This window comes from Bombyx mori, chromosome 28 (genome assembly GCF_030269925.1).
Source record: "Bombyx mori chromosome 28, ASM3026992v2".
Taxonomy (NCBI): Eukaryota; Metazoa; Arthropoda; class Insecta; order Lepidoptera; family Bombycidae; genus Bombyx; species Bombyx mori.
The window spans coordinates 6,237,876-6,265,257 of record NC_085134.1 but is presented as its reverse complement, the minus strand read 5'-3'; positions in this window follow the sequence as shown (position 1 = coordinate 6,265,257).

Genomic DNA, 27,382 nt, shown 5'->3' with positions numbered 1-27,382 from the left:
GATTTATTATTTACCTAACGGAATCCTTTGCCGGGGACTCCTTTGTCACGCGTCGCAAAGTTTGCCAGTTATAAATGACTTGGTGTTTGCGAGGAAATCTTTAATCTGAAGACAGTAAATCTTTCGACGGTCGAACGGTAATGTTCCAGTTACGGAATGTGGGTTAATGAACTTTGAATGATGATTCCTTAAAGGTGAAACTTTGACAGGAGATGGAATTGTTTCGATTGTGTTACATTATTACCAAACGGATAATAAGCGACCCTTCAAACTGGAACGCATGACTGCTGAGTGTTTTAATTTTATTGCTTAATTTGGTGGACGAGCTAGTGGAAGTGGTGGAAATTACATTAATTAAATTATAATAATATGTACAATATTGTTTATCGTTTTATTTTATTGCCCTTGTAGGCAGACGAGCATACGGCCCACCTGATGGTGAGTGGTTACCGTCGCCCATGGACTTCAGCAATGCCAGGGGCAGAGCCAAGCCACTGCCTACCGCTTAATACTCTCCACAAGCCTCATTTGAAGAAGGACATGTCATAGCGCTCGGGAAACACCGTGGAGGGGAGCTCATTCCATAGCCGGATAGTACGTGGCAAAAAATATATCTGGAAACGCCCTGTGGATCGTGTTAGATGTGTGTGTTCGCTTTTAAGATGAAGCAGTAGGTACCATATTACTGTACTCAATCGAACTCATAGGTACAGCATATTTTCATTATGAGAATTTCCGAAGCGACGGGTTCGACGAGTAAACTAATCCATATTTTTTTTATTGCTTAGATGGGTAGACGAGGTCACGGCCCGCCTGATGGTGAGTGGTTACCGTCGCCCATGAACTTCAGCAATGCCAGGGGCAGGGCCAAGCCGCTGCCTATCGCAAACACGGCGTAAATGCGCCACCTACCTTGAGATAAAAGTTCTAAGGTCTCAAGTATACTTACAACGGCTACCCCACCCTTCAAACCGAAATGTATTACTGCTTCACGGCAGAAATAGGCAGGGTGGTGGTACCTACCCGCGCAGACTCACAAGAGGTCCTAGCACCAGTAAAATATTGATTAATAGTGATTTAAACTGGCAGAAAGTTATACCCAACCGTGTGAACTAGGAACACATCTTACTCTCAGTAAATACACATATGTATCGAACGATACAACGATACGAATAGTACAGTCATTTGATTTGAAATACAGAGGTTAATTATAAAGTTCGCCGAGAGTTTTGAAAACTGGTGAGTTTATAGATTTTAGAGCGCTCATTTTTTCTATTGTTTTCTGTGTTTCTAACGCTGGAACTGCCATGTTATTAAAAAATGACACCCAAAGGCAGTTTTTTGACATAATCTCCTTTCTAACTCGTTTGAATTCTTTAGTTCTTTTCATCTATTAGGTATAAATCTACAGTGGTTTTTACGGATGTTCCGTTATGACTACTGAACCGTGCATCCGATTGACTTGAAACTCGGTATCCATGTAGAAAATACATGTACTTAATGGATAGGCTAATATTTATATGAGTGTTGGACTCCCTACACTAGTTGCGGGGGCGTTAATGTTGAGAATCTTTGTGGGGGTGAGAAATATTAATGTTATTTTTAAATGCCCAGCGAAGCGGACGGGTACAGCTAGTATCTTATACAACCGTCTTCATTATAACCTCAACTTTAAAATTTGACATTAAGAATATTTTGATTTAATAGCTTTAAAATAAGTTTGTTTTCTTTCATTTCTATCGTTTTCAACTTAATTTCAAGAACCTTTAAATTTGCTAATAATTTTACATTTGCTATTCAAAACTAATTCATGAAACTAGCTTACTCTTCACTGATAACAATTTATATTTGTTCTGATCTTAGAATTATAATTCATTACACAAATATCTCAAAAGTAACTCTAAAATTTCTCCTTCTCATCTAATTACTTTTTTTAATTAAAACATGTCACGTGATTTTCAACTTTATGATAATTTGACAGTATGAATTTAGTACTTATCTGAAATCGTCAATCGTCGCTTCTGTCTATATCTGTCAGTAAAGCCTGAAGTATCTATATATTAATATGTGAAGCAAAAACTTTGTATCCCTTTTTACGAAAATTGCGCGGACGGAGAAGTATGAAATTTTCCACACTTATAGAGAATATAGAGAAGAAGTGCACAATGCTAATATTTTTTTAAAATAATGCATAAAAGATACATTAAATCAATAAAGAAAACATTACATACCGTGTATTTGACGCACACACGCATGCATACTATTTATTGTCAAACTTTTGTTCTTGACGTCTGTGGTCAAATTGAGAATAGATTAAATATTGTTTTTCTATATTAATATTTTCTATAGTGTAGTCATGGCAAAATTTGTGATTATAGAAGTATAAAATACAATCATAATTGTGTACAAACTTAGAATTTCAATTAATTATAGTCTAATTTCGACTACTGCGGGACCACTAGTGGAAATAAATATTTAACCGGTTTTAAAGCACAACTATTTTAATTAAATTAAAATAAGTTAATTCAATTTAATTAAAAATATCGAATTTCGTTTCTAGTAACAACAAATTCCCGTTCAAATAATCCCTCAAATTACTTCGAGAAATAAATCAACGAAATTCTGTCGCCTTTTAACAACTACGGGCAAATTTTGTTCGCAAACACACAAATTCTAATTAATGCATTGTTAAATTTATGTTACTTCGGTCCTAATTAATTTGTTCCGTGAAAAAATATTTTTTTTATGTCTGGAAGTTTAGTATTTTCTGCATGTGTTCAAACGCGGCTTTAATGATAGGAGGAAACATCATTTTTCGAATATTCATTACTTTTTAAGCTATTGCATAGATTTTATACAGTACAGCTACATCTATCAAACCAGTACGCGTTACTGCTTCAACACAGAAATGACTAGCCTGGTTGTGCCTACCCGTGTCAGCTCACCAGATACCACCAATGAATTGCGCAAATTACATTTGTTTGATATTTATTACATAATACTTTCCCTTCGTTAGGGTATATATGTATTTTAGATGTAGATTAAGTATATATGTATTTCATTAGAAAAACGGGTACCCGCATGGGGGATACGAACACCCGTATAGTCTTGACACGAGTGCACCAAACGGCTTATTCTTTAGGCCACGACTACTTCGCCTGTGCCTGTAGGTATATCGTAAACTTAGTTGTGGATTCCACTTCTCCCCTTCTAGAATATTCGATGTCACATTTCTGTTCAGTTGTAAAACGTAGATTATAAAATTAAGATAAATATTAGCAAAAAATATTATTAAAAGTAATGTATTACATACCAAATGTATTGTTACGCGCTGGCGTTCGGGATAAATAAAAATTCTAATGAAGTATAAATTAAAACAAAAAAAATGTGTGCAATTCACACGTGGTAGAAGTGAAACCTTCCAAAATTAAAATACAATTATCCTAAACGTCTTAAGTATATGTAAAATTTTGTCATTAGTAAATAATTGTAAGGTAGCGCCCTCTGTGAATTGATATTTTAATTTCACGTATAATCCTAAATTAAAATTCACTACAAGAGCTTTCATACACACGTTAGTGTTAAAAAATCTCACAGATGGCGCTGTATTAAATAGTATGTATATTTCTGTCTCATTCTTTGCTGGCTTCATCCTACACATTTTTGTATTTGTGTCTCTTACCTGTCGTTTTTTCCGTTGCATTCGGTTTGAAATCACAACGATTCTAAAGAAGTTTTCACTTCATTAAGTATTAACACTTAGAACACTCACAGAATACTTTAGAATTCGTAATTCACTTCTTCCGCTTCCCTTCAGGTGATCCGTTCGCTGTTTCGCTTCGAGTAGATCCGTTTACTAACTGCCTTGGTGTCATCTTTGCAACGCTTCTATCCGATGATTTGCAAGCGAAGTAAATTGTCCCTTAGAAATAAGGTGATACTCTACAAAACATGCATACCCTTCGTCATGACCTATAAATAAATATATATATATTTTTTTTTTTTATTGCTTAGATGGGTGGACGAGCTCACAGCCCACCTGGTGTTAAGTGGTTATTGGAGCCCATAGACATCTACAACGTAAATGCGCCACTCACCTTGAGATATAAGTTCTAAGGTCTCAGTATAGTTACAACGGCTACCCCACCCTTCGAACCGAAACGCATTACTGCTTCACGGCGGAAATAGGCGGGGTGGTGGTACCTACCCGTGCGGACCCCCAAGAGGTCTTACCACCAGTGATAGTGAAATAATAATAAAAAAGTGTGTGTGTCCGCTCCGACGCACGACTGGAGTTTACTGGATATAAAAAATTAAACGAAACAATACGAGAAATAGTTCTATATTACGACAACACGATACACTACAGATTATTAACAAATTAACGAGACACAAAACAAACGACTAACAAATATATGAAAATACAATAATGAGAGAAACGCGCGATCAGTACGAGGCTTTGTGGCGGACTGCCGGCGCAGCAGCCCGGCGTCACCTGCGATAACGCGGCCGCGCGTTGGCTCCTGATTGGCGCGCGCACGCATCACGCAATCAGGAGCCAATCAGGCGCATAACGCATTTCGTGTGACATGCTAGTACGATTTTGGTCCCCATAATTTTCATACCCCGGGCCTATATATGTAAATCGATTCTAAAGGAGTAAACTCCAATAAATATTTACTAACAATCACGCCACGTTAACTGGTCCCGTGGTAAGTTCGTAAAGAACTTGTGTTACAGGTACCAGATAACGGAAATAAATTTAAGATTTTTATTACACATACATATATTTAAGATACATCCATAACCCTGGAAAAGACATTTATATTTATCATACAAATATCCTCCCTTGGCGGGATTCGAACCCGCGACCCCCTTGTGTAGTGACCATGTCACTTACCACTACACCAGGCGGCCGACCTATGTAAGTGTAGTGTTCGCTCAGGCGCCTTCATTCGCCTTTCTCAGTAAACTTAACAAAATCCTGACATTATTTCCTGGTACACTAATTGTAATATACAAGGTGCACCAAACTTTAGGAAGCGCTGTATATTGTGTTTATTACAAAGGAAAGACTCCGGTGAGCGAGTCATTACTTGGGAAACATTCGCGGGACTCAAACTTCTTATTGCTCCTCTGTCAATGTTATGTTAAATTTTAGTGGTAGTTATCACAAAATAACATAGGGATAGTCAGTGGTCTTTATCTAAGTCTTATCCCTAAAAAAAAAAGTTGGTATTTAATAAAACTGCTCCCCATCTTAAACCTTCTTATCCTCATCTCACCTCATATTAAACTCATCTTAAATCTCTTTGTTAGGCAGCGGCTCTGCCCCTGGCATTGCTGACGTCCATGAGTGACGGTAACCACTCACCATCAGGTGGGCCGTATGCTCATCTGCCTAAAGGGCATTAAAAAAAAACCACTAGACTTGGAGCACGATAATATTGGCACAATGATTGACAGCATTGCTACTACCCACTCATTCTATCATACTCGCTCTAACACTAATAGAAAATATATCACTATTTAATACAATCTACCCTCGTCTGCCAACTAAATATCCAATCAAAGCCAATAAGGAAACAGTCGAATACATTACGCGGTTCCTGTATTCTATATTTGACGATAAGGTGCAGATTCTCGATACGATTAAGGAAGTACGCTGGTCTGAAGTTGTTCAATAAATCGAATCAGTTAATTGAGGTGTTAAATTAATGGATTCGAGGACCCCAGACGGCACTTGCTAATCCCTTTTGTGTGAGTCACACATGTGTGATTAGAATGGCGAGCGTAATATAGGCTGGCCTGTTTACTTACGCTGTTTGGGAATGATAAGCTTTTTCTTTTTTCCTCGCACTGGCTTATTCTGAGTCCATACGAGTACCCTTGTTCTGTGAATTTCTACTGCCGAGTATGATGCAAATGAAGCTTAGAACAAGCGTTATTCAAAATGTTGGAGCCATGACCTTATGTTTTAGGGTAGGCGTTGGTATTTACGCGATGTATGTGGGCTCAAGCAACCGTTTAAAATCTCATGAACTCTAAGGCTCGTCTGCGTAGAGAGTACGAACGAAGTCAAAGAAATCGAGTTTTGACCAAAAAAAAAACGTGGGTTTTTCATTCAAATAGAAATAGATAAGTCACTTTTAACATTTATATTTCAATTCTAACGTCCCATCTAGTTACGTCCAATGTCAATTTGACATTTGTATTATACTTTATTTTTTTATTCTTTCTACCTGTTAGCCTTGAGGGGCTATGCCAGCATAACGAAACAAATAGGTGAGCTCACGGGGCTCAAACCTGAGGACGTTGATAACACTAGCCCTAGCAAGAGCAGTGCTTCGCAGAGTCTACCACCGGATCGGGATCGCGACCCACTGAGACGATCCGGTAAGAAATTCAGTGGGTTATAATATATTATAGTACATATCGAGTCAGTGTATGAATGTTTGACATATAATGTGGGATAGTGATCAAAGTCATAAGCTGAATAATTAAAAATCTTATTTGCTCTTTATTATTGAGTACTAGCGGACCCGGCGAACTTGGTTCCGCCACACGGTTTGTTTCACACACATCAACCGGTTAACTTCAAAATTCTACTTTAATTAACCATAGAACGTTTAGCTGTCAGTTGCGTTTTGCTATTCCATATCAGTTGCGTTTTGTCATACCACGTTTTATGTCACGTCCCATGGGAATGTGATAAAAAGTATCCTATGTCCTTCTCCTGGTTCTAAGCTACATCTTCTGCAATTTTCAGCCAAATCAGTTCAGCCGTTCTTGAGTTATAAATTGTGTAACTAACACGACTTTCTTTTATATATATATAGATTGGTTTATATTATAAAATGTATGCACGTAGCTTATAATTTTAATTTAGCACGTTAAACTGAAACTGTTTGCTATTATTTTAAAGTAAAATACAATGGCAATATATGAAGGCACTAGCATTATTAAGCTAACATAATTCATGTATAATATTATACCAATAATTAAGTAACCTTCACTGCTCAAAATATAAATTTTGGTGTGAACTGACATTCTTTTGTCTAAAAGTTTTTAAACTATTGCATAGCTTTTATCGCGGGCTTTGAGCACGGCGACCAAATCAAGAAATTCCGTAACGATAATAAAACCTAACACCTTCACTCTGCCTACCATGTAGCTCGCGTTCAACACATTCACACATGGCGCTTGTGCAGTGTTTGCGCGGCGTGGCTTCGCACTGCATACGCATCATGAAAAGTCTACCCATCTCTCTCTCGCGCGGTCTAGCTTATGAGTGTGAAGGGGACAGTTAATGTCTTGCTTTTTTTAATGTTTATAAATATAGCGTGGTCTTATGTTATTATTGTTTTAATATTAAATAATTATTATTGTGTAATTATAATTTCATTAGTTGATAAAAAATGCTATGCAATAGCTTTACCGCGGCAGTCCCCGAGTGCTACACGCGTTTTTTAATTAAACAGTCTATTCCTAAACTATTCAACGTATTTGTTAGAGTTTCACTAACGACCGTGTGTATCGCTACGTTGCTTTTCGGAGTTTTCGGTTAATGACCGGTTTTCGCTTTCGGTTTCAAAACAAATAATTCGCATTCGTATTAAATAAAGCTATTAAAAGTTTCTAAAACGCCCGAAAACGTAGGAAACGCTTTGTTTTGGCTGGCTTCCGATAATGTTGCTGCCGATGTTTGTATTATAGGATTTCAGGGGAAGTGTTTTTGTTACGAAATTGTATAATCCTTTTGGGCTTCGTTTTTTGACGTGACAACGTCTTATTATTCGATGGAGCCGGCTGCACGCACGGAAAAACGTGACTCATGCGGCGTTACCTCGCTCTGAGGCGTATTTTCTTCTGACGTTGTCACGTTCAACTATCATCAGTAAACCGACCTAACAGACAACCGATTTTTTTTTCTATTGTCCCTATAGGCAGACGTGCATACGGCTCACCCGATGGTGAGCGGTTACCGTCGCCCGTGGACGTCAGCAATGCCAGGAGCAGAGCCAAGCCGCTGCCTACCGTTTAATACTCTCCACAAGCCTCGTTTGCAGAAGGACACATGTCATAGCGCTCATTACTAGGTTTTGTATCGTCAGTCGTTTGGGTGGTACAGTAACTATGAAATGAATATTTTTTTAAAGTAATTTAAACATTGCAAAAATGACGTCACTGACTGAATACATTATTGCAAGGACCACCACAACCAAAGCCCCTGCCTATAAAAGCCAGCCAGTTTTGAGAATATTCTGTTAGCCTAGGAGTATGAGCGTTTTGGTTTGAAGGATGCCGTGACCACTTAACAAAAGGTGGACAAAGGAACTTTTTTTTTTTTTTATTGCCCTTGTAGGCATACGAGCATACGGCCCACCTGATGGTGAGTGGTTACCGTCGCCCATGGACTTCAGCAATGCCAGGGGCAGAGCCAAGCCGCTGCCTACCGCTTAATACTCTCCACAAGCCTCGTTTGAAGAAGGACATGTCATAGCGCTGAGGACCGAAGAAAAAAAGAGAAAAAAAGGAAGTTATAGGTTACACAACCTACGATTTGTAATTGATCCTAAAAAATAAGTTGTATCGTGTCTGCTCACAAAACTAGAGACATTGAATATTGTACCTGAATTAAGTAATTTCAATTCTTTTACATTCCTTCTCGTAAAGATAGAGAAGATGAACTTTCTTACTATTGATAAAAACACTAAGGTCGTTGAACTGTTTTGTCTTTTTCTATTTCAATAATAATATAATAATAATAAACGCTATATTATATACATGTAGAACTGTTCGTAAGTTTTTAGAAATAGAAGAACAGTCAATTAACGGACATTAAAAATATTTATTCTTTATTATTTACTTGGCTAAGGCCAGTACATAATAAATACGTACCAGCGTCTGCTGAGAAAAAAAATTAAAGACAAATAATAATAATAATAATATAAATAAAGTTATTTGTAATTCCTTTAATAACCTAATTCAAGGAATAATTCGTTAATCCTTACCACAATCGAAACTTGATCGTGAAAAGCAAAAACTTAACCTGAAACTTGGCTAAGTGCCACTTGTAAGTTCTGGAAACAATGTGCTTGCAAAGCAAACTTTTCCGAACGAAGATGGCGACCGGAAGACGGTTTCGATGCCGCAAACATGGCCGCCAACAAGATTTCCGGATAATTTGTAAATTACGTAATACTAGGCAAATTAATAAGTTATCGTTTTTTTTTAATACGCTTTTATTAGCTTCAGACGTATGTATGTTAGTCTGTAACGGAATCTTTGAACATGATTTTGACCCTCTTCAGAAGCCGAATTAGCTCGAAATTTGGTATACTTATTAAGGACTGATGACAAAAAGTGTGTGTGTCCGCTCCGACGCACGACTGGAGTTTACTGGATATAAAAAATTAAACGAAACAATACGAGAAATAGTTCTATATTACGACAACACGATACACTACAGATTATTAACAAATTAACGAGACACAAAACAAACGACTAACAAATATATGAAAATACAATAATGAGAGAAACGCGCGATCAGTACGAGGCTTTGTGGCGGACTGCCGGCGCAGCAGCCCGGCGTCACCTGCGATACGCATTTCGTGTGACATGCGCAATCAGGCGCATAACGCATTTCGTGTGACATGCTAGTACGATTTTGGTCCCCATAATTTTCATACCCCGGGCCTATATATGTAAATCGATTCTAAAGGAGTAAACTCCAAAAAAAACTTGGTATTGTGCAAAGTGGGCAACTTTTTTATTTTTTATTTTTTATTGGAGTTTACTCCTTAAGAATCGATTTACATATATAGGCCCGGGGTATGAAAATTATGGGGACCAAAATCGTACTAGAGAGTATAGCATGTCACACGAAATGCGTTATGCGCCTGATTGGCTCCTGATTGCGTGATGCGTGCGCGCGCCAATCAGGAGCCAACGCGCGGCCGCGTTATCGCAGGTGACGCCGGGCTGCTGCGCCGGCAGTCCGCCACAAAGCCTCGTACTGATCGCGCGTTTCTCTCATTATTGTATTTTCATATATTTGTTAGTCGTTTGTTTTGTGTCTCGTTAATTTGTTAATAATCTGTAGTGTATCGTGTTGTCGTAATATAGAACTATTTCTCGTATTGTTTCGTTTAATTTTTTATATCCAGTAAACTCCAGTCGTGCGTCGGAGCGGACACACACACTTTTTTTTACACTATTTTTAATTCAAATTTATTTTCTATTTGTTAAGTTGGATTTTCTATAAAAGCGTATTTTGTTAGTTTTTTTTTTAAATATAATTATTTACTTCTTTCAAATTAACATAAGAAGAGTAAGATCAAATGCAAACGTCGCTATTAATACTGTCGACACATTAACATAGTCAATACATTATTAAGGGGAACAGTTTTTACGCCGAGTCCAGTATTAAATCATTCCTCTGTGGTCTCTTAGATAAGACGCCCGTTCGTGTCGAGATATGAAACTGTATAAGTTAAAATCTAGTAGGTAGGTATCGATTTTCTTACAAAATATGCACTTTGAAGTCGTCGTGGCCTAAATGATAAGACGTCCGGTGCATTCGTGTTGAAGCGATGCACCGGTGTTCGAATCCCGCAGGCGGGTACCAATTTTTCTAATGAAATACGTACTCAACAAATGTTCACGATTGACTTCCACGGTGAAGGAATAACATCGTGTAATAAAAATCAAACCTGCAAAATTATAATTTGCGTAATTACTGGTGGTAGGACCTCTTGTGAGTGAGTCCGCACGGGTAGGTACCACCACCCGGCCTATTTCTACCGTGAAGCAATAATGCGTTTCGGTTTGAAGGGTGGAGTAGTCGTTGTAACTATACTGAGAACTTAGAACTTATATCTCAAGGTGGGTGGCGCATTTACGTTGTAGATGTCTATGGGCTCCATTAACCACTTAACCCCAGGCTGTGAGCTCGTCCAACCAACTAAGCAATAAAAAAAATGTGGTGTCAAATAAAGAGTTATATTATTATTATTATTTAATTCGAAGGAACATTAGTAATGGTTTCTTGAATACACAAAACTACATTTCGCTTATAAACACCGCGTTTGTTCACCGCTAACCGCACGGGCCGTCTCGGGGGATATTCAAACACGAATTAACTTTGTACAGAAGCTTTTAACTAAACACGCGGTATACGTGGAAATCTTGAATATCGGAGAGTAAAACTGCGTATGTGTTATTTTGGTAGCCGTTATAAATGTACATAATATATTGAGGGGCATGAGATATTGAGCGACATTTCGGTATACGGTAGGCAGCGGCTTGGCTCTGCCCCTGGAATTGATGAAGTCCATGGGCGACTGTAACCACTCACCATCATGTGGGCCGTATGCTCGTCTGCCTACAAGGGCAATAAAAAAAAAAAACTTTATAGCAGTCATTTGAGAGTTTGGAACAAAATGTATCATAACAAACAAATTGCTTCAGCTTGTTTGAGGGCAGTAAACTTAATTGAAGTTCAATTAAAAACATCCACTTGTTGGTACTAATACCAAATAAAACGGACATCTTCGAAAACGGAAATTTTTCACCCCTCGATATAACACATATTTTATGATTAGAGATACGATACAAATAATAGTTATATGACTGACTAGCGACCCGCCCTCGCTTCGCTTCGGAAACATTAAAACACACATGAAACCAAAAAAATAAAATAAAAAATAAAATAAAAAAAGTAGCCTATGTTCATCAGGGACAATGTCAGCTTCTAATGGAAAAATAATTTTTCAAATCGGTCCAGTAGTTTCGGAGCCTATTCGAAACAAACAAACAAACAAATCTTTCCTCTTTATAATATTAAAGTAAAAGTATAAGTATAGAATACAGTATATTTTTATAGACTTTTTTTCTCGAAAAATGTATGGCTTCCTCTTTTCAATCGTTTTTTTTATTGCATAGTTGGTTGGACGGGCTCACAGCCCACCTGGTGTTAAGTGGATACTGGAGCCCGTAGACACCTATAACGTAAATGCCGCCACCCACCTTGAGATATGAGTTCTGAGGTCTCAGTATAGTTACAACGGATGCTCCACCCTTCAAACCGAAACGCATTACTGCTTCACGGCAGAAATAGGCAGGGTGATGGTACCCACCCGCGCGGACTCACAAGAGGTCTTCCAGTAATTACGAAAATTATAATTTTGCGGGTTTGATTTTTATTACATTATGTTATTCCTTCACCGTGGGGAGTCAATCGTGAACAATTGATAAGTACGTATTTCATTAGAAAAATTGGTACCCGCCTGCGGGATTCGAATACCGTTTGATCGCTAGATATGAATGCACTGGACGTCTTATCGACCACCTGGACCACCCCCCCTATATCTGCCGTGAAGCAGTATTGCGTTTCGGTTTAAAGGGTGGGGCAGCCGTTGTAACCATACCGAGACCTTAGAACTTATATCTCAAGGTGGGTGGCGCATTTACGTTGTAAATATCTATGGGCTCCAGTAACCACTTAACACCAGGTGGGTTGTGAGCTCGTCCACCCGTCTAAGCAATAAAAGAAAAAAACTATCTGTAATATTAGTCACATATTTGAGCACTGGACGTACCACAACGATTTTAGGTATTATTGAGCTGATTACACAAGAAACTTGTTTGCTGTAATGTTCAATTGTAAATGGCTATCAGAAAACACATCTTTCTCAATAGGTAAAATGTATTCTGCCTCTGCGTGGGCATCAGAAATGTCTGCACACAAAACAGAGAAGGGCCGTCCTAAAACAATGTCCTGTGTTTGCTCAACCTCTTCTATTCCAGGTAGAGCTGACTCTGAAGTGCCTGAACAGTCTGCGAAAATATTTGCTATGTCTGACTTTTGCAGGTACCAAAACTGATTTTAATGTAGACCGTGTTGAATTTCAGAAATTTATTTTAAGAATGGATCGATATAATCCTTAAATTTACTTTTATCAATATAAATAATTAGATCTCTAGACTCGAAATAAATGTTAACTGTAATTTTTTTACGTATTTCATTGGAAAAATTGTTACCTACCGGCGGGATTCGAACACCGATGCATCGCTACATACGAACGCACCGGACGTGTTATCCTTTAGGCCACAACGACTGCATCACCTCGCCTTCACTTTCATTTCACCTCAACTAAACATTACCCGAAGCCAAAAACTTCATTAAATCTCTAATTTTTTTTTTTTTTTTTTATTTACTAACAATCACGCCACCTTAACAGGTCCCGTGGTAAGTTCATAAAGAACTTGTGTTACAGGTACCCGATATCGGAAATAAATGTCATATTTTTATTATACACATACATATATTTAATATACATCCATAACCCTGGAAAAGACATATTTATATTTATCATACAAATATCTTCCCTTGGCGGGATTCGAACCCGCGACCCCCTTGTGTACTGACCATGTCACTTACCACTACACCAGACACGTTAAGCAATTTCATTAGCGTAACATTCAGGGGCCATTCCGATTTGAGCAACCGCCGCGCGTGGACGTGCTCATTGTTCGTTCGATCGCCCGACCTCGGTTCGTGGCACATCTGGCGTCCAAGTGTTTTGTCGGAAGTGACTACCGGTGATAATAGATCATTGTTCGTGGCACATCTGTGGCCCAAGTGTTTCTCGGAATTTGTACCTGCGCCTAATTGCAAGGCATTGCCGCCCGGGAACTGTGCAGTGGTTCTATTCACTCTAATTCTATTATATTTATTCTATTCACTAAAATTTCTAAAATTCCTAGAATCGCTTCGGCCAATTTAGTGTTACCGACGCAGGGGCCTCGCCGCAAGGCGAGCGCGTGTTTAAGTCCCGGGGCAGCCCCCCCTGGGCAGTCCGAAGAAATGGAGTTCTCTCCAACCAACACACTGCTCGCGGAATTCTTAAGCGAGAAATACCCGGCCCTCGAAACAGAATTTTTAGCTTACAAAGCTAAACGCGCCGTGAACTGTTCTGCCGTGCCCGCCGCGACCGCCGTTTCCGCTACGCCTGCCATTCCCGCGTCCCCTGCAAGCGCGCGCAAAACTCCCGCGCCGTACACCGCAGCCTCCGTCGCGCCCAGCACACCCGTGTCACCCATACTCCCGCGAAAAACTCCCGCGTCTACCGCGGCAGCTTCCGTTATACCTCAGCGATCGTCTGCGGCCTCCGTCGCGTCCGCCGCTCCCGCGCCTTCCTCCTCGTCCTCCGACTCTGACTCGGATATGGAGGTTGACCTCGTCCCCGCCTCATTGACAGATGGATTCACCCTCGTGCAAAAGGGTAAGAAGCGCGCCGCGGAGTCCCGAGCTTCCGCGGCCGCTAAAATAAGCAAAGCCGCGAACGCGTCGCGCCCCCGCCCTCCGACCCCCGTCGCTCCCTGTCCCCGTGCCACGCCGTCGCCGCGCCCGGTGGCACAAACGGCCCCTCCTCCGTTAATTCTTCAAGAGAAGGCTGCTTGGGACCGTGTCTCCCTGGCCCTTAAGGCCAATAACATAAATTTTGTCAGTGCCCGTAACCTCGCGAACGGGATACAAATAAAAGTAGCAACACCCGACGACCATAGAGCCCTCTCAAGCTACCTCCGAAAGGAGCGTATAAGTTATCATACGTATACGCTCCAGGAGGAGCGTGAGCTCCGTGCAGTCATACGTGGCATCCCCAAGGAGTTAGATGCCGAGCTCGTAAAGGCCGACCTACTCGAACAAGGCCTACCCGTAAACTCCGTGCACCGCATGCACACAGGACGCGGGAGGGAGCCATACAATATGGTTCTCGTCGCCCTCCAGTCTACCCCCGAAGGTAAACAAATCTTTAACGTCCGAACGGTCTGTAGGCTTTCCGGAATCACTGTGGAAACCCCTCATAAAAAAGGCACTCCGAGCCAGTGCCACAATTGTCAGTTGTACGGGCATTCTTCCCGTAATTGTCACGCGCGCCCTCGATGCGTCAAGTGTTTGGACGATCACTCCACGACTCTTTGCACTCGCGATCGAAAAACCGCGACTGAACCACCTAGCTGCGTCCTGTGCCGAACACAGGGTCACCCCGCGAATTACCGTGGATGCCCCCGAGCCCCTAAAATAAATCGCCGCGTCGCGCGCCAAAACCGCCTCCGAGCTTCCGGCCCTGACATCAAAGCCACGGCACCCTCTGTGCCGAAGGCTAAGCCTGCCTTCGTGCCGGCGCCGGTGCCCAGCGGCTCGGCCTGGGCTAAACCGTTGCCGTACACGAACACGGCTGTAGCTCCCTCCCCCGCGATTCGTCCCGCCCCCGCGTTACGTCCCTCCCCCGTGATTCGTTCCTCCCCCGCGACCAGCACTCCGACCGCGTCCGACAATCTCGCTCTAGCGATCGACTTTTTTCAGTCGATCAACTTTGAGCGTGTTAATGCTTTGGGTGACGCCATTCGCGCCGCCTCCACTGCACAACACTTCATCGCCGTTGTGCAAGAATACGCTGACGTATACGCGTCGTTAAATACGTACGTCCTCCCCTCACTCCGCCGGTAATCAATGGCGTACATAAGTAGAATAAAGCCCCTATCCGTAACGATAGGATTTTTTAACGCTTACGGTCTCGCAAATCAACGTGATCAGGTTTGTGATTTTTTGCGTGACCATCAAATTGACATCTTTTTGGTGCAGGAGACCCTGCTTAAGCCCGCGCGCCGCGACCCTAAAATCGCGAACTATAACATGGTTAGGAACGACAGGCTTACTGCTCGTGGTGGTGGTACCGTCATTTACTATAGACGAGCCCTGCACTGCGTCCCTCTCGACCCCCCCGCGCTTTCTAACATCGAAGCATCAGTATGCCGAATCTCACTGACTGGACACGCGCCGATCGTTATCGCGTCCGTCTATCTTCCACCGGACAAGATCGTTCTAAGCAGTGATATCGAGGCGCTGCTCGGCATGGGAAGCTCTGTCATTCTGGCGGGCGACCTAAATTGTAAACACGTCAGGTGGAACTCACACACCACAACCCCGAATGGCAGGCGGCTTGACGCGTTAGTCGATGATCTCGCCTTCGATATCGTCGCTCCGCTAACCCCGACTCACTACCCACTAAATATCGCGCATCGCCCGGATATACTCGACATAGCGTTATTAAAAAACGTAACTCTGCGCTTACACTCGATCGAAGTAGTTTCAGAGTTAGATTCAGACCACCGTCCCGTCGTTATGAAGCTCGGTCGCGCTCCCGATTCCGTTCCCGTCACGAGGACTGTGGTGGATTGGCACACGCTGGGCATCAGCCTGGCTGAATCTGATCCACCATCGCTCCCGTTTAACCCGGACTCTACCCCGTCTCCTCAGGATACCGCTGAAGCCATAGACATCTTAACGTCACACATCACCTCGACATTAGATAGATCATCGAAACAAGTTGTAGCGGAGGACTTCCTTCACCGCTTCAAATTGCCCGACGATATTAGGGAACTCCTTAGAGCTAAGAACGCGTCGATCCGCGCCTACGATAGGTATCCTACCGTGGATAATCGTATTCGAATGCGTGCCCTACAACGCGACGTAAAGTCTCGCATCGCCGAAGTCCGAGATGCCAGATGGTCTGATTTCTTAGAAAGACTCGCGCCCTCCCAAAGGTCTTACTACCGCTTAGCTCGTACTCTCAAATCGGATACGGTAGTAACTATGCCCCCCCTCGTAGGCCCCTCAGGCCGACTCGCGGCGTTCGATGATGACGAAAAAGCAGAGCTACTGGCCGATACATTGCAAACCCAGTGCACGCCCAGCACTCAATCCGTAGACCCTGTTCATGTAGAATTAGTAGACAGTGAGGTAGAACGCAGAGCCTCCTTGCCACCCTCGGATGCGTTACCACCCGTCACCCCGATGGAAGTTAAAGACTTGATCAAAGACCTACGTCCTCGCAAGGCTCCCGGTTCCGACGGTATATCTAACCGCGTTATTAAACTTCTACCCGTCCAACTCATCGTGATGTTGGCATCTATTTTCAATGCCGCTATCGCGAACTGTATCTTTCCCGCGGTGTGGAAAGAAGCGGACGTTATCGGCATACATAAGCCCGGTAAACCAAAAAATCATCCGACGAGCTACCGCCCGATTAGCCTCCTCATGTCTCTAGGCAAACTGTATGAGCGTCTGATCTACAAACGCCTCAGAGACTTCGTCTCATCCAAGGGCATTCTCATCGATGAACAATTCGGATTCCGTACAAATCACTCATGCGTTCAACAGGTGCACCGCCTCACGGAGCACATTCTTGTGGGGCTTAATCGACCAAAACCGTTATACACGGGAGCTCTCTTCTTCGACGTCGCAAAAGCGTTCGACAAAATCTGGCACAATGGTTTGATTTTCAAACTATTCAACATGGGCGTGCCGGATAGTCTCGTGCTCATCATACGGGACTTCTTGTCGAACCGCTCTTTTCGATATCGAGTCGAGGGTACCCGCTCCTCCCCACGACCTCTCACAGCTGGAGTCCCACAAGGCTCTGTCCTCTCACCCCTCCTATTTAGCTTATTCGTCAACGATATTCCCCGGTCGCCGCCGACCCATTTAGCTTTATTCGCCGACGACACGACTGTTTACTATTCTAGTAGAAATAAGTCCCTAATCGCGAAGAAGCTTCAGAGCGCAGCCCTAGCCCTAGGACAGTGGTTCCGAAAATGGCGCATAGACATCAACCCATCGAAAAGTACTGCGGTGCTATTTCAGAGGGGAAGCTCCTCACGGATTTCCTCCCGGATTAGGAGGAGGAATCTCACACCCCCGATTACTCTCTTTAGACAACCCATACCCTGGGCCAGGAAGGTCAAGTACCTGGGCGTTACCCTGGATGCATCGATGACATTCCGCCCGCATATAAAATCAGTCCGTGACCGTGCCGCGTTTATTCTCGGTAGACTCTACCCCATGATCTGTAAGCGGAGTAAAATGTCCCTTCGGAACAAGGTGACACTTTACAAAACTTGCATAAGGCCCGTCATGACTTACGCGAGTGTGGTGTTCGCTCACGCGGCCCGCACACACATAGACACCCTCCAATCCCTACAATCCCGCTTTTGCAGGTTAGCTGTCGGGGCTCCGTGGTTCGTGAGGAACGTTGACCTACACGACGATCTGGGCCTCGAATCAATTCGGAAATACATGAAGTCAGCGTCAGAACGATACTTCGATAAGGCTATGCGTCATGATAATCGCCTTATCGTTGCCGCCGCTGACTACTCCCCGAATCCTGATCACGCAGGAGCCAGTCACCGTCGACGCCCTAGACACGTCCTTACGGATCCATCAGATCCAATAACCTTTGCATTAGATGCCTTCAGCTCTAATACTAGGAGCAGGCTTAGGGACCCCGGTACCCGTACTCGTCGAACTCGACAAAGAGGTCGACGTGCAACCTAACCCATGCATCAGCCCGCTGAGTTTCTCGCCGGATCTTCTCAGTGGGTCGCGATTCCGATCCGGTAGTAGATTCATTCGCGAAGCAGCTACTCTTGAGTTGTTAGGTCTCCTTCGGAGGCGCTCGGGTAGCTGTTAGCAAATCCCACCCCTCCTGGCTGAGCCTTTGCTCGCCCACCTGTCCTGGTGAAACTGGAAAGGCCTCCGGGCCACCAGTAATCCTTCAATCATAAAAAAAAAAAAAAAAAAAAAAAAAAAAACATTCAGGGTCTAACCTGTTTATCGTCTTTAATAAATAGCCTATAATCAGTTGGGAATTTGTTCCAAGCAAAGGTCCTAACTTCAAGATGAATTCGGACCAAGTTAAGGTATTAAACGGATTAGAGTTTCTACGAAATTCTGGTCCTTTCATTAATCGTTGCTCGGGATAAGGAAAACTGAAGCAGATGAGTCTCTATATGCCTCTTATATCTATACTAATATTATAAAGAGGAAAGATTTGTTTGTTTGTTTGTATTGAATATGCCTGCGAAACTACTGAACCGATTTGAAAAATTCTTTCACTGTTTGGAAGCTACACTATTCCCGAGTGACATAGGTATAATCTTTTTTGAAAACAATTAGTGATCTTTACTAAAACTACAATAATGTAACCCAAGGTATAAGAGAAATTCTTAAAATATTCTTTACATCGCGTGCCCTGCGTAAACTATTGATGATAGAATAAAATAATGTACCAAGACTTTGTAGAACACATTATTAATTACAAAAAGTGTCGAAAATTGTAATTATGCCGCAATAAGTGTTCTTTTATTTAAAAACTAGCGACCCGCCCTCGCTTCGCTTCAGAAACATTAAAACACACATGAAACCAAAAAAAAAGTAAATAATTTTTTTTTTTTGTGTAGCCTATGTTTATCAGGGACAATGTCGGCTTCTAATGGAAAAATAATTTTTCAAATCGGTCCAGTAGTTTCGGAGCCTATTCGAAACAAACAAACAAACAAATCTTTCCTCTTTATAATATAAATAATATAATATAATATTATAAGTATAAGTATAAGTATAGAAAAATAAAATATCGTCAAATATCGTTGAAATTTTTGTTAAACACTCGAGCGGAGCCGGAGCGGGCCGCTAGTTTATTTAGTAAAGTGGTATTGGATTTGTATTGTATTTTTCGCCGTCATGCAAGATTCATTGTGAGGCGTTTGACATAACGTTATATTGCGACTCGCGGCTCTTTTGAATAGATATATCTCTTTGTTTAAGTGATAAATAGAGTAAAGTTAAGCAAGGATAATGGAACTCTTTACTTATTTGTAACAGTGAAAATAGGTTTTAGCTTACTATTCACAATCTCACAGTTTGTACACTAGATTTTACAAGAGCCTGTCTAATATGATTGTATCTTATTGGCTTCGAAGACTGAAAAGTATACAAATCATTTAATGATTAGTGCTCACCGTCGCACATAGAATTGTTTTTTTTTATTGCTTAGATGGGTAGACGAGCTCACAGCCCACCTGGTATTAAGTGGTTACTGGAACCCATAGACATCTACAACATAAACGCGCCACCCACCTTGAGATATAAGTTCTAAGGTCTCAGTATAGTTACAACGGCTGCCCCATCCATGCTAATAGTAGTAATGCTAAAGGAACAGCCAAGTCAAAATCTTCTGTTGAAATTTCTCCGAGAGCTCATGTAATCTCGATCGATGAAATAAGAGATCGAGGAAGCTAATTCATTGCAGAGTCAAATGGTAAATAGCATTACAGTTACTTAAAAAGCACTGTAGAAAGCGATGCAGTACTTTCAAGTAGTAGAAACGAATCTAAAAATAAGTAAATTTAATTCCAAGAGTCTAATTTCCTGTTTTTTTTGTCATTGTATTAGGTTAGTTAAATTCCAGACATCTTTTTTGCCGTCTAACATCCGGCTTTGGAATGAGCTCTCCACCACGGTGCTTCCCGAGCGCTATGACTTGCCCTTCAAACGAGGCTTATGGAGAGTACTCAACGGTAGGCAGCGGCTTGGCTCTGCCCTGGGCATTGCTGAAGTCGGGCCGTATGCTCATCTGCCTACAAGGGCAATAAAAAAAAACGTTTGTAATGTCTTTACATTGTTTAAATTTATTGTTTAAATGTAGTTTTAATTATACCTACGACTCGCAAATAGCGAAAAATACTGCATTGTATATATTTTAACTAGATCTTAGAGGCGATTCATGAACGGCCGTCTGGTGTAGTGGTAAGTGACATGGTTACTACACAAGGGGGTCGCGGGTTCGAATCCCGCCAATGGAAGATATTTGTATGATAATAAATATAAATGTCTTTTCCAGGGTTATGGATGTATATTAAATATATGTATGTGTATAATAAAAATCTTACATTTATTTCCGTTATCTGGTACCTGTAACACAAGTTCTTCACGAACTTATCACGGGACCAGTTAACGTGGCGTGATTGTTAGTAAATATTTATTTATTTTTTATTTTGTTAATGTCGAGAGCAATATTAATGAATTTCAGACAGAACTAAATAGAATTAATTGAAAATTTGCGTTTCGATTCTCCGCTGGACGATTTGGCATTCCATACGTTTACAATGATTTGTCAAACATAATCCACGAACTCAATCGACTGAGCGGTACGCGAGTGTGTTATCGATAAATATAATAATATTGGTTACCATTTTTACACGCTTTATATTAGCTTCACTTGTATGTATGTTTGTATGTTTGTAACTGACTCCTTTAGACGTGATTTTGACCCACTTTAAACGGGCAGATTTCATTCAAACTTTGTAGATTTATCAAGGACCGATGACAATACACTAATTTGTTAAGATTATTATTCCATTATTCAATTTGCAAAATAAGATTTTTGTCAATTTATATAATTTTTATCTAGTCGATAAGGCAGGAATTGATGTTAAAGTACCTACTTAATAATTTTAAAAATGCGCTTTTATAGAAAATTTAACTAAAAAATAAAATTTAAATAATAGTTTAATAAAACTAAAAAACGCGCTTTATGAAAAATTCAACTAAAAAATAGAAAATCAATTTTAATAAATTTAAATTGAAAATAGTGTAAAATATATTTAATTTAAAAAAAAGCGTGAGGTGCTTTTTAAAATATTATTGAGATAATAATTTTTCTACTCATATCTGTCAGAAAAATATTTATAACTAATAACACCATGCACCCCACGCTTTTTTTTACAATAAAATATAATTTATACTATTTTCAATTTAAATTTATTTAAATTTATTTTCTTATTGAATTTTATATAAAGCGTGTCTTTTAGTTTTTTTAAACTATTATTTATTATAAAAGCATCTAAACCAGAAATGGCTGTATTTTTAAACAGCTGCCAATTGTAATAACAGAAAATAAGTTGTTGTAAATTAAGTTGTTTCCTTAGAAAGGTTGTTACTATTGATTTTAAGTAGTTACCAGACTCCATAGACATGAAAAAGTTCATATTATCACAAGCCTTGAGATGTTCAAAAATTTCAGCTCATATGGTTGTCGACGTGTCGGTTTAGTGTCTTCATAGTAGTAGCTTCATCGCGAGTCTCTCCATTTGCTTCAAGATCCAATTCACGATTCTTATTACGGAAATCACTTAATAGAACAGCGAAAAGAATCTATATATTAATACGTGAAGCAAAAACTTTGTATCCCTTTTTACGAAAATTGCGCGGACGGAGGAGTATGAAATTTTTCAAACTTATAGAGAATATAGAGAAGAAGTGCACAATGCTAATTTTTTTTTTAAATAATGCATAAAAGATACATTAAATCAATAAAGAAAACATTACACACACTACATACCATGTATTTAACGCACACACGCATGCATACATACTATTTATTGTCAAACTTTTGTTCTTGGCGTCTGTTGTCAAATTGAAAATAGATTAAATATTGTTTGTCTTTGTTAATATTTTTATAGTGTAGTCTTGGCGAAATTTTTGATTATAGACGTATAAAATACAATCATAATAGTGTACAAACTTACAATTCCAATTAATTATAATCGAATTTCGACTACTGCGGGACCTCTAGTAAATCTAAAACACTCAACATTAATAAAAATCACTACACTTCACACTCAAACAAAAACAACTTCGAAACGGATTTAAACAAACATTCGTTGGCTTTCCATTTGAATCCGGAACCCAGAGCTTATCGTGACGCCGATTTGCCACCAAATACCAGTGCCGTCAATTAAAATTACGGCACAATGAACAATTGAATGGAGTTCCATATCAAGCTGATCGGATGCAATGAACCTAATAAAGGATGAACACATTTTTGAGAGTACTATTTCACACACGATTTCTTCGTGATATTACGGTGCCTTTGATGTTGGCAGTGTTTTTATTTAATACTTATTTATTTATTTATTAAGTTGCACCAACAAAGTGATCATCAATACAAAACATTAAACAATTGACAAAAGTTCATGGCAGATGTCACCTCAATTATAGGTGCAATCGACAGTGCATTAACAACAACAAAAAAATATATATATATAACTAAGATTTGATTACATTTGATTCATTGCTTAAGATTAATTTAATTGGGAAATGATCCGCGACAGATTTTTCCTGTAAGTTGTGAGACAATTAGAAAAAACATCTATTTCACTTAAAATTAGTTCAGCGCAATCGAACGACTCCGAAGGAACATTGACGGAGACCGCGCTACCGTGGAGATTATTGTAGTCCCAAAGAATTCTGTTTAAGGGAGAGTAAGCACCTAAATTCGAACGATACTTGTTATTATAATCTAAAAAAAAAAGTACTTGATGAGGTAATGGTGTCGAACTCAGGGCCACTTAGTGTTAAATGGTTACCGGAGCAAGTAGACTCCGCAATGATTATGGCAATCATCCAATGCATCGAAAAACGAAGTCCAAGACTCCATTTTAAATAACAACTGTCTTAACCTGAATCTGAAAATTCAGTAGCCACTGAAGGCAGAACCCTCGGAAAATCTGATTTGCGTTTTTTACTTTGCCTAATTGTTGATCACAGACTCGAGGGACTTTCGAAATGTAGTAGACTGCTTATTTATGAATAAGGACTGAATCAGATAAATAAGTCCACTCTTAAATTATCCCTAGGCGATTGAGAATTAGTTGTAGCATCGCCAGGTGATTGAATTGTATGCCAGTCAGTGTTAACTTCCATCAATATTGGGCTGAGGTGGCGGGTAATTGTTTGACTGGTGGAAGGACGTCTTGTGAGTCCGTACGGGTAAATAGCACCACCCTGCCTATTTCTACTCGGAAGCAGTAATGCGTTTCGGTTTGAAGGGTAGAGCAGCTGTTGTATTGTAAAATCTGAGACCTTAGAATTCATGTCTCAAGGTGGGTGGCGACATTTACGTTGATAATACTTAAGGCTTCCGGTATCTAAACAATTAAAAAAAATAACTCTCTAATCTCTCTAACCAACGTATCCTGAGAACTGGTCAAGACTGACCGTGCTCATCCATGCCACTTTATAGTAATGTTACGCCTATAAGAAAAACGCCATCTATCATCGAACAGCAGAAACGAATATCAAAAGTCAACTAGTAAAACCGAGAACGCTCGAGAAGTACAACGCCATCTATTGTCAAATAGCGGAAACACATATCAAAACTACTCGACTTATCAGAAATGTTCTCGATAATTCGAGGCATGTCGTATCAACCGTTGCAGAGATGACACGAAGGCAGTAAGTAATCGGAGCAAAGCAGCGAACGGATCACCTGAAGGGAAGCGGAAGAAGTGAATTACGAATTCTAAAGTGTTCTCTGAGTGTTCTAAGTGTTAATACATTTTTAATTTATACTTCACTAGAATTTTTATTTGTCCCGAACTTCAGCGCGTAAAAATACATTTGGTATGTAATACATTAGTTTTAATAATATTTCTTATTCTTAATAATATTCTAAAATATTAATTTGTACTTCGATAGAATTTCTAATTAACCCGAATCCTAGCGCTTAAAAGTAATACATTTGTAGAAAAAATATAGTAACATACCATAGCTCGTTTCAGAAAATTATTAACGCTATCTATGAATAAAAAAAGAAACACGCGTACGTTTTCAAAAATTTTATAAACTTACTAAATTTATAAATTTACGATTTCTAGGGAATTTCTAGTGTAAAAAAAAACTAACTTATTGTAAGTGTGTAAGGATGTGGTATGTGAGTGAAAGAGGTATGTAGTGCTGTGAACGATGAGGGAATATATAATAAAAATAACAAAACCTCATTCAACCACATAATACCACATTATAACAAAAAAAAAACGTCCAAATAAAAAAAAAAATGTTAGGGGTGGACAACCCTAATCACTTAGGGTTATGAAAAATAGATAGTAGCCGATTCTCAGGCTTACTGAATATGCATAAAAAATTTCATGAGAATCGGTCAAGCGGTTTCGGAGGAGTATGGGAACGAACATTGTGACACGAGAATTTTATATATTAGATATGAAATTAATATACAGTGATAGCTTTTCAGACCAGAACCGCGCGTCTAACAAGTAAAACAAAAAGGATCGAACGATATAACAATAATATGTACATAATTATGTATGTAGTTTATGTGTGGTCCGCACACGCCAACGATTCAAACAAAACCTTGTAAAAACAAAACGAAAAGTCATTAATGCCTTTTAGACTTGTTAATGTATAATTTTTGAAACAAACGAGTACCGTAAATATGTAATTTAGGCCCAGTTGAAAAGGTCTTGAAATACCGAAACTGAAGCGGAGCGGTATTTGTACAATTACGTACAATGAGCAATTCGGCGTTAGGCTTGAAAGGATCACGAGTTTCATGACGCTGTTACGAAGATACTTAGTTTCCAGTTTCGCGAATTTTTTGGGCGTAAGTGTACCTAGCTACCTCTTTAAAACGGCTGTGAATTAAAAAAATGTTGTTCAGTCCAATGCGACCGTGTGAAGTTGGGGTTTTAGTGACAGCGTATTAACGAGTGTATATGTTTGGTGACGTAAAGGAATCGTTATCAGAGCTGTATTGTCAACTAGTTGTTCTATTTTGTTGATTTTACCAGTGAACCTAAGCATCACTACCACTGTGACCGACTTTGACGATTCAAGTTCAAATTTCAATTGTTTATCATAATTTTTACTTCAGGAAATTTCTTCATGAATATGACTTAAGAAAGTACATATTTTATTACAAAAGTCGGTATCTGCTTGCGATATTTGAACACAGCCGCCAGAAGGCTGGCAGATGTAGAACACTGGATATTATTTTGTACAGGTTGGTATATATGCAAAAAGGACAGCTTATGACGGGAAATTCATGAATTGAGCACGGTGAAGTGTCGCCACATCATACACACAACCTACTACGTATTGATTGTATATACATATGTACATACTATCATATCGCACTAGCATTCGGTTTTACGTGCGGCTATATTCATATATTATAAAAAAATATGTATTGTGTCGTGAGATACTAGATAGGAACGAAGTTCCTTACTATAAAAAATATTAATTTTAAGTTCCGTTTGATGGATAAAGAAAAGAAAACTGGAGGTTTCGCAACAACCCACGGTTATTCGGTAACGTGCGAACTTATTGTGATTCACTTCATTCACGGTTGTTTGCATAAGAGCTAGTGTATTGCTTAAACGAAAATGATAAAAAATATGATATTTTTTGTACGTTATTGCAAAGTTAAGTAGTACACTGAGTGCATTACTAATCTGTACGTTATTACAAAGTTAAGTCGTACACTGTGTGCATTACTAATAAAAATCTTACGTTACGGACGTTTTTTTCCCGATTAGGGTACACCTCCGCATCATCCCATTAGGAACTTTGTTCCAAAAAACGATAAACTTCAATCGAAATTTCGCTTCCCTAGAAATATTGCAAATAATTTTCGCATTAAATAAAAAATCGCTAGCATCGTCACCGTCGCCTTTTGGATCGCTCCGATAGTCACCCTACCCAGCGGCGCGCGACCAAACCATAAAGTAAAATTGACGACTCGCATTACACAATGTCGTAAAACCGCTGATTCTTGTACCTGCCTATTGTGTCGTCGGAAAGAAAAACTTTTTAACCATAAACACGATACGCAGCTATTATCTTTGTGGCCCACCGAGTTTCCGCCGGATCTTCACAGTGGGTCGCGTTTCCGATCCGGTGGTAGATTCTGCGAAGCACTACTCTTGATTTTGCTTGCTCTGCTTTTGATTTTGATTTTGATTTGACATTTCATTAATTGGAATTTTCAAGGGTTTGATAACACGATTTTTTTAGCGTAGATGGGCGAAAGAGCTCGCAGCCCACATAATTTTAAGCGGTCACTGGAGCCCATAGCCGACACAAAGTGAATACTGCCTTAAAACATGAGGTCGACCTCTGAATTATATTACAGCTGTCCTAAAAACGCAAACGGGTGAATGTTTAGTAGCTAAAATACGAATGAGACTGGTACCCGTAAAATATACCTTATATATATAATATAACCCAAAACACAGACTAGTCTATCGGTAGCAGAATTTCGAAAATTAGCTCAGATAGCCAACCCAGCGAGAGCAAACAACACAATACCGTAATAGGACCTGTTTGAAGATAGAATTAATGTCATAAGCGTAAAGTCCTCTGTTAACAACTCTGTGACTCGCTTCTGACCGTGAGCAACTTAGTGAACTCGCTCCCTATGGCACGTTTATAAAGTTCAAAAATCAATTCAAGAGTCATAGTTTATTAAAGCTATTCGACAAGATATTTCCTCGTATAAAAGTCGTCGTGGCCTAAAGGATAAGACGTCCGGTGCATTCGTGTTGAGCGTTGTACCGGTGTTCGAATCCCGCAGGCGGGTACCAATTTTTCTAATGAAATACGTACTCAACAAATGTTCACGATTGACTTCCACGGTGAAGGAATAACATCGAGTAATAAAAATGAAACCCGCAAAAT